Raw genomic sequence first — 10,045 nt, 5'->3', positions numbered from 1 at the left:
CTATCCTTGCCTAAAAGTAAACAAAAATTCCATGAGCAACATTATTTGTCATAGAACTATGTTTGTCGAACAAAATACCGTTGGACTGCTTCCTGTTTTACTATAACATAAGCGTTTTCACGTCGAATGTAAACATTTATTTGTTGAACCGTCCTCATATAATTAAATATTGTCCAATTTTAACCATTTCGAATAATCACGGAATTGTTTCACTGGAAACCTGACACTCATTTTTTCTCAAGTGGCCATTAATGCCTTACTTGATTTTTCTACTTAAAAAATTCCTCAAGTAATAACAATAACACGTAACATGCTGGAAAGTAGAGATGGAAAATTAAATTTTAAATCAAATATGTGATAAGAATTGTGGAAGAAATAAGTAAAGCATGCATGGTCCCCTGTGAGTGCACAGTGAACGAGGCATAAAAAATGGCTAAATTCAGTATTTGCCACCCATATTTAGCCCCCAAAGTCCCCAAGGGATGCCACATCCTAGTGAAAATGAACAAACGATGCAGTTTTAGGCCTTAACATATGTAAATGTGAGTTCTGCACCATGCAAAAAAAAAAATGACTAAGTCCATCATTTGTCCCCCCCCCCATTTAGTCCCAAAAGTCCCCAAGGCCTTAACATATGTAAATTTGAGTTCAACAATATGCAAAACTGGAGTGTTTTTTATAAGACCTAAAAGAGATCCTGCGACACACCCAAGATGTATCACGGAGTATAAACAAAATTACATAGAAATCACTTCGTAACAACTTTTCAGAAAGTTTTATAAAAATCCAAAGCATCATTTTTGTTAATAAGTTCAAAAGTGTCAATTTTAACCATTTTAACCCGAAGAAATCCCTAGTGCGGGGGGGGGGGCAACCAGAGAATCCGTTCTGCTACATTTTTATCCATATTATGTTTAATGTTTGCGCAAAATTTCCAAGGCGTAGTTATTGAGAAAAGTGCGGACAGACGAACGTACAAATGGACAAGGGTGGATTAACAGTCCATCCTCCTTCTGTCGGAGACCAAAAATCAAAAAATATACAAGAAAAGTACAATTTGTTAATGGACTTTATTAAGTAGCGGAACAAGAATAAGAAGTATTAACAATAGTATATGTTTATTATAAGTCCATGTTAATGCACTGCACACTGTCCTACGTGCTCTGCGAACATAATTTTATATCTCCGGATAACCGGAAATCATACGGTTGGAGCCATGCCACAAGAATTACATAAAAATCAATGATAGAACCAGACTTGTAGAAGTGGTCGGAATCTGAATAGTTAACCTTTCGTAATAAAGTATTCTACCTCTTTTTACCACGTCGACTAAGTAATATATCTGATGAGCACAATACTAGCGAACAGGCTTGATTCAGAAATTATTAATGTATTATTTCTGTGTATCTATAAAATAAGCATCCTCAGCTACATGCAATATGGTTTCCGTTCTGCTAGATATACATCAGATGTGCTAACTGTTAGATCTCATAGGATTAATGAATCTCGACATGTGATTCGTTTCCAGGGTAATTACTCTTGATATATCAGAGGATTTTGGTAGGGTATGGCATGAAAGTTTATTCCACAAGACCTTCAGCTAGGGTATAGCTGAAAATGTTTTCTCAGTTATTAAATCATTTCTCTTTGGTAGGTTTATAAGAGTAAGTGGGTGATAGGTAGAAAGCAAAAGCTCTAAGTATTAACTCTGACGTTCCTCAGGGTTCTATCCTAGGCTCCACTTCTAATCTTCATAAATGATTCCCCAAATCACATTTTTAAATCATTCGTAGACATGTATGCTGACGACACTATCACCTTCAAAGGTCGTAAATGACAAAGATCTCTCTGTTTACCTCCTCTCTGATCTTGAGCAGGTGGTGCAATGGGGGGGGAAGTGGTTGGTTAATGTTAATGTATTTTCAACCAAGCTTCTATCTCTCCCCATCAACGCTTTGACCCTCGTCTGCCATCAATTGAAATGAATGGCTCTCTAACTTTGGGAAGGCTCCATGTTTTACTAGCTTCTTACTCTGAGCTTCACTCCTGATCTAAGATAGAACACATACATCAAATCCGTTGTAAAAGTCGCTAGGAAAATGGTTGGATCATTCTACCGTTATAGTAGATATCTCACTGCTGATGCGATTCTGTTACTGTATAAGAGCTAAATACGTCCTAAGATGGAGTATTTTTGCCACATCTGGGCAGAAGCTGCTCGAAAGACTCTATCCTATCTTGACAGAGTTTAAAACCGACTTTGTAGCCTAGTAGGGAATGACTGTTTCTTTTCCATGCAACTTCTTTCCTACAGAAGAGACGTTTCGAGACTGTATCTGCTCTATCCTTATTTTCATGGCATGTACTGGTCAGCTCTAATCTATGGTCTCCCTTGAAAAACTTTCAAAAAATAATTGTCTAGTTGAAATCAAAACGGATAATTTCACCCATTCTTTATCTGTGCCTGAATCTAAAAGTAGATTCCATGAATAAAGATTCTTACTTAGAATAGCTAGTCCATGGAACTCGTCTTTAAGACCGACGTAAGCAAGTCCTTGATAAGAACCTCCTTAAGTAATCTAATTTACCAAATTTCCACTACTACCAATTATTACGCTGTTGTCCCAATGACTATCGTAGATCAATTAACCTGTATCCTCGAGTGGCCTTCTTTGTAAATAAACTGTCATCGACATGAATACTTATTAGTTCTAATATAATGTTATTAACTTGCATACTTATTTGTTGTAATATAATGTCATTGTCTCGAATACTTATTTGTTGTAATATAATGTCATTGTCTCGAATACTTATTTATTGTAATATAATGTCATTGTCTCGAATACTTATTTGTTGTAATATAATGTCATTGTCTCGAATACTTATTTATTGTAATATAATATCATTGTCTTGAATACGTATTTGTTGTAATATAATGTCATTTTCTTGAATACTTATTTATTGTAATATAATGTCATTGTCTTGAATACGTATTTGTTGTAATATAATGTCATCGTCTCGAATACTTATTTGTTGTAATATAATATCATTGTCTCGAATACTTATTTATTGTAATATAATGTCATTGTCTTGAATATGTATTTGTTGTAATATAATGTCATGGTATTGAATACTTATTTATTATAATATAATGTCATTGTCTTGAATACGTATTTGTTGTAATATAATGTCATTGTCTCGAATACTTATTTGTTGTAATATAATGTCATTGTCTCGAATACTTATTTGTTGTAATATAATGTCATTGTCTCGAATACTTATTTGTTGTAATATAATGTCATTGTCTTGAATACTTATTTTTTGTAATAAAATGTCATTGTCTTGAATACTTATTTGTTGTAATATAATGTCATTGTCTTGAATACGTATTTGCTGTAATATAATGTCATTGTCTTGAATACGTATTTGTTTTAATATAATGTCATTGTCTCGAATACGTATTTGTTGTAATATAATGTCACTGTCTCGAATACTTATTTGTTGTAATATAATGTCATTGTCTCGAATACTTATTTGTGGTAATAGATTGTCATTGTCTTCAATACTTATTTATTGTAATATAATGTCATTGTCTTGAATACGTATTTGTTGTAATATAATGTCATCGTCTCGAATACTTATTTGTTGTAATATAATATCATTGTCTCGAATACTTATTTATTGTAATATAATGTCATTGTCTTGAATACGTATTTGTTGTAATATAATGTCATGGTATTGAATACTTATTTATTATAATATAATGTCATTGTCTTGAATACGTATTTGTTGTAATATAATGTCATTGTCTCGAATACTTATTTGTTGTAATATAATGTCATTGTCTCGAATACTTATTTATTGTAAAATAATGTCATTGTCTTGAATACTTATTTTTTGTAATAAAATGTCATTGTCTTGAATACTTATTTGTTGTAATATAATGTCATTGTCTTGAATACGTATTTGCTGTAATATAATGTCATTGTCTTGAATACGTATTTGTTGTAATATATTGTCATTGTCTCGAATACGTATTTGTTGTAATATAATGTCACTGTCTCGAATACTTATTTGTTGTAATATAATGTCATTGTCTCGAATACTTATTTGTTGTAATATAATGGCATTGCCTTGAATACGTATTTGTTGTAATATAATGTAATTGTCTTGAATACGTATTTGTTGTAATATAATGTCATTGTCTAGAATACTTATTTGTTGTAATAAGGTGCCATTGACTCGCATACTTATTTATTGTAATATAATGTCATTGTCTTGAATACTTACTTGTTGTAATATAATGTCATTTTCTCGAATACTTATTTATTGTTATATAATGATACGTCTTGAATACGTACTTGTTGTAATATAATGTCATTGTCTTGAATATGTATTTGTTGTAATATAATGTCATTGTCTCAAATACTTATTTGTTGTAATATAATGTCATTGTCTTGAATACGTATTTGTTGTAATATAATGTCATTGTCTCGAATACTTATTTATTGTAATATAATGTCATTGTCTCGAATACTTATTTGTTGTAATATAATGTCATTGTCCCGAATACTTGTTTGTTGTAATATAATGTGTTTAGTCTCGAATACTTATTTGTTGTGATATAATGTCATTGTCTCGAATACGTATTTGTTGTAATAAGATGCCATTGACTCCCATACGTATTTGTTGTAATATAATGTCATTGTCTTGAATACTTATTTGTTGTAATATAATGTCATTGTCTCGAATACTTATTTGTTGTAATATAATGTCATTGTCACGAATACTTATGTGTTGTAATAAGATGCCATTGACTCCCATACTTATTTGTTGTAATATAATGTCATTGTCTTGAATACTTATTTGTTGTAATATAATGTCATTGTCTCGAATGCTTATTTATTGTAATATAATGTCATTGTCTCGAATACTTATTTGTTGTAATATAATGTCATTGTCTCGAATACTTATTTGTGGTAATATAATGTCATTGTCTTCAATACTTATTTATTGTAATATAATGTCATTGTCTTGAATACGTATTTGTTGTAATATAATGTCATTGTCTCGAATCATTATTTATTGTAATATAATGTCATTTTCTTGAATACGTATTTGTTGTAATATAATGTCATTGTCTTGAATACTTATTTATTGTAATATAATGTCATTGTCTTGAATACGTATTTGTTGTAATATAATGTCATCGTCTCGAATACTTATTTGTTGTAATATAATATCATTGTCTCGAATACTTGTTTATTGTAATATAATGTCATTGTCTTGAATACGTATTTGTTGTAATATAATGTCATGGTATTGAATACTTATTTATTATAATATAATGTCATTGTCTTGAATACGTATTTGTTGTAATATAATGTCATTGTCTCGAATACTAATTTGTTGTAATATAATGTCATTGTCTCGAATACTTATTTAGTGTAATATAATGTCATTGTCTTGAATACTTATTTTTTGTAATAAAATGTCATTGTCTTGAATACTTATTTGTTGTAATATAATGTCATTGTCTTGAATACTTATTTGCTGTAATATAATGTCATTGTCTTGAATACGTATTTGTTGTAATATAATGTCATTGTCTCGAATACTTATTAGTTGTAATATAATGTCATTGTCTCGAATACTTATTTGTTGTAATATAATGTCATTGTCTCGAATACTTATTTGTTGTAATATAATGTCATTGTCTTGAATACGTATTTGTTGTAATATAATGTCATTGTCTTGAATACGTATTTGTTGTAATATAATGTCATTGTCTTGAATACTTATTTGTTGTAATATAATGTCATTGTCTTCAATACTTATTTATTGTAATATAATGTCATTGTCTCGAATACTTATTTGTTGTAATAAGATGCCATTGACTCCCATACTTATTTGTTGTAATATAATGTCATTGTCTTGAATACTTATTTGTTGTAATATAATGATACGTCTTGAATACGTATTTGTTGTAATATAATGTCATTGTCTTCAATACGTATTTGTTGTAATATAATGTCATTGTCTCGAATACTTATTTGTTGTAATATAATGTCATTGTCTTGAATACGTATTTGTTGTAATATAATGTCATTGTCTCGAATACTTATTTGTTGTAATATAATGTCATTGTCTTGAATACTTATTTGTTGTAATATAATGTCATTGTCCCGAATACTTGTTTGTTGTAATATAATGTGTTTAGTCTCGAATACTTATTTGTTGTGATATAATGTCATTGTCTCGAATACTTATTTGTTGTAATAAGATGCCATTGACTCCCATACGTATTTGTTGTAATATAATGTCATTTTCTTGAATACTTATTTGTTGTAATATAATGTCATTGTCTCGAATACTTATTTGTTGTAATATAATGTCATTGTCTCGAATACTTATTTGTTGTAATAAGATGCCATTGACTCCCATACGTACTTATTGTAATATAATGTTATTGTCTTGAATACTTATTTGTTGTAATATAATGTCATTGTCTTGAATACTTATTTATTGTAATATAATGTCATTGTCTTGAATACGTATTTGTTGTAATATAATGTCATTGTCTTGAATACTTATTTGTTGTAATATAATGTCATTGTCTCGAATACTTATTTGTTGTAATAAGATGCCATTGACTCCCATACTTATTTGTTGTAATATAATGTCATTGTCTTAAATACTTATTTATTGTAATATAATGCCATTGACTCCCATACTTATTAGTTGTAATATACCCAGGACGACAGTAATTATTCATTTTCGTTCAGCATATGCATATTAAAATAACATATTTACCAGCTTTCCTTAAGACAAAAACAAAACACAAAAGACATTAAATAAAAGAGGGAAAATCTCAACATCGATAATTGAGTGCATGTAAATTAGACTGTGAAGATTGTATTCATCGAAGCAACGTTTTAGGCTAACTGTTATCATCTCGCGCTAAGTGCATCAGACCTTACTTGTTGAACTTGTAGAAACACCTCATCTCATCGCGTAAAACCACAAGACATTCGTGTTAATATTTAGATACTACTATATTAAACGCTTTGAGTTTGACACATAATTTACGCTGAGCATTTCTGGAAGAAATCAATTGGATGTTCGATTATAGCAATTTTTTTTGTTGTTGTTGCTTCATACTGAATAATTTTCTTATTTAAACTGTTTTTATAAATAATAATTTCATATGATAGTAAACCAAACTCGCCTTTTTACTACCAATGATTTTTCTCCCATATTTCTGAAACGCCCACATAACACTATGTTATCTGAAAGACGCGTGGACAATCGGCGTAGACTTGAAACGGCTAAATTGTATTCGGTTGAAATAATGGCCACCTACTGTGATCAATGATAACGAGAAATATCAGAAAACACTTGACATGTTCAAACATCAGCTGTTCTGAAATCATCGCATGATATTAATAATTAGAAAATTCATTTCGCCACGCCTAACAATTTGCTTCTTACTTGTTGCACATGTGACTGTGTCTTCGCTGACAATATGAGCCAGGAAAACCTCATTAGCCAAATGTTCAGTGATATGAAACAAGAAACAAGTATTTAAGTGGGTACGCCCACTCAATCTGTGCGATTAGCGATGAAATATTTTTTCTGGATTATCTGGACTACTGTTTCGGCCGATGTAACCTCCGAGCTTCTTCAGGTGTATCTTGTCAAACTAAGGAATCTTCATTGATTTCTAAACGAAGTCCTTTATTTAATGTACAAAGTGCAATGCTCTCCTATCGGAATCAGGGCTTAATAAAAATATTATGTAATTTGCTATTGTATTCTTCGTATCGCTCGCTCTGAGGATTGAACCTTTGACCCCAAGAAAACTTAGAACTGATTTTTTCCTAGTACTTTATCCGATAAACTACAGAATATTCTGGAATTAAAATTCCCACTTTTAATAAGATACACCTGAAGATCTGGGGTTACATCGGCCGAAACGAACAGCCATGAACAATAATCCAAATAATGCAGCCTGATTTTTGTTTGACACATATGAAGATTTGGTTCTACAGGTAGTCTAGTGTGTTGAAATTGTATAATTAATTGCGTGCCTTAAAATGAAGACTGTGTTGAAACAGCTGTAAACAATCATAATACATTTGTGTATGTCGTTTATTGAAATTTGATTAAAGAATTATTTAAATTTGATTAAAAGATTATTTAATATTAAAAAATCCAATAACAATGTCTAAAATTCTTACAAATTCCACTAAGAACAATAAAAAAACAAAAACAAATATTTAATAGCAATTACGTTGGTATGAAAATATTATTAAAGTCAAGTCTACATCAAAATAGATATAGTATAATCGAGGGCAAAGATTTAAAGAACATGAAAATTCGCCATTCTTTTCAAAATTCTTAATGATACAAAATTAGCTTATTTATATTAAAAGAAAAGTAAATATAAATTTTTAATCGTTTAAAACATGTTAAATTAAGAAAGGAATTGTTATAAATTAACAGACTTTTAATAAGGCACTTGCATTTACAAATAGCGCATGATATATAACTGAATTAAATAATAGATTTCAGTAAAATATTTAAATCCTACAATTTTAGATACTAGCCTTGGTGCCCGGCGTTGCCCGGGTGTTTGGAGGTGTGTGTTGAGCAATGTAAAAAAACGAAGTAGGAAGGCTCAACCTGTACTGCGAAGGAAGAAAAGAACGGGAAAAACGTAACGTCTTTGCTGTTACGCCCACCGTCAAACTGGGAGTGACGTATGTTTTAATTAAGGCTAGACAATCGCAAAGAGAGGATTACTTTCGAAAATATCAGCGAAAAAATCGCCTCCTCCCTGTAGAAAAGTGTCCAGTTTAGGGTAAAGGAATTAATGTTTTCAGCCAATCTTTCAATATTTGTCGTCTGAAAGGCCGAGCTTCAAAACAATACCAATCCCGTGAAAATGCATCGCCTCTGTCAAAGGTTTTAGGCAGACATAAATACATACATACATTTAGACAGACAGGTGAGGTTTATATTATAGACTAGCAGGGCTACCCGGCGTTGCTCAGGGCCGTATAAACAAAGAGAAAATAGAATTTGGTTATGTAATATATTTGTTATTCTTATGAGAGAGAAATTTTGTATGTTTATGCATCATTTGTTATTTCGAACAAAAGAATATTTTACCTACATAAGACGGGTATTACACATATGAAATAATTATATCTTACCTAGGGTAGGTCATTTATAGCATGTATATGAAAGGATGGGTAATATACAACACATTTATCTCATCAAAAGCGATGCCAGGTATTTTACTAATATATATTCTGGCCTATTTCATTCAATCCCTGGCAACGCTGGGTGTTTTGCTAGTATATATCTCAATCAATCTCATTAAATCCTGGGTGACGCAAGGTATTCTGGTAGTATATATTTCAATCAATCTAATTCAATCCAAGGCAACGCCAAGTATTCTGCTAGTATATATTTGCATCTATCTCATTACATCCCAGGCGATCGTGTATTCTCTTGCATACATTTGCATGTATCTCATTGAATCCAGGGTGACTCCGGTTAATCTGTAAGTATATATGTGGACGTATCTTGTTACATCCCATAATTCTTGGATTGTTACAAATTTCGACAATTTAACCCACATTATCGCTCACCTGTCTAAAATAATAACTTTGAGACATTGTCTTGGCTGGTTTTTCATTACAAACACATCATCCAAATAACTCACATTTCATCATTTTTTATAATTTTTGAATATGTTACTAATTTCAATAACCATGTCACATGATTTAACTAACGTTATCGCCGCCACGCTTACTAAAATAAAAACTTTGCTACATAGGCTATGGTATGTTACTAATTTCGACTATCACTTTTCATGAGTAAATTCACATTATCGCCCCCTTCTATCGCTAAAATAATAACTTTTAGACATGGTATGGCTGGTTATTTCATTACAAAGCCACCAAAGAAGTAAATCATATTATATCATTTTTCATAATTCTTGGATATGTTACTAATTTCGACACTTATTTTTAAT

Source organism: Euprymna scolopes, chromosome 1 (assembly GCF_053919585.1).
Source record: "Euprymna scolopes isolate OS-2025 chromosome 1, ASM5391958v1, whole genome shotgun sequence".
NCBI classification, from domain to species: Eukaryota; Metazoa; Mollusca; class Cephalopoda; order Sepiida; family Sepiolidae; genus Euprymna; species Euprymna scolopes.
The sequence above is the reverse complement of the archived record's forward strand: the minus strand, read 5'-3'. Positions refer to the sequence as shown.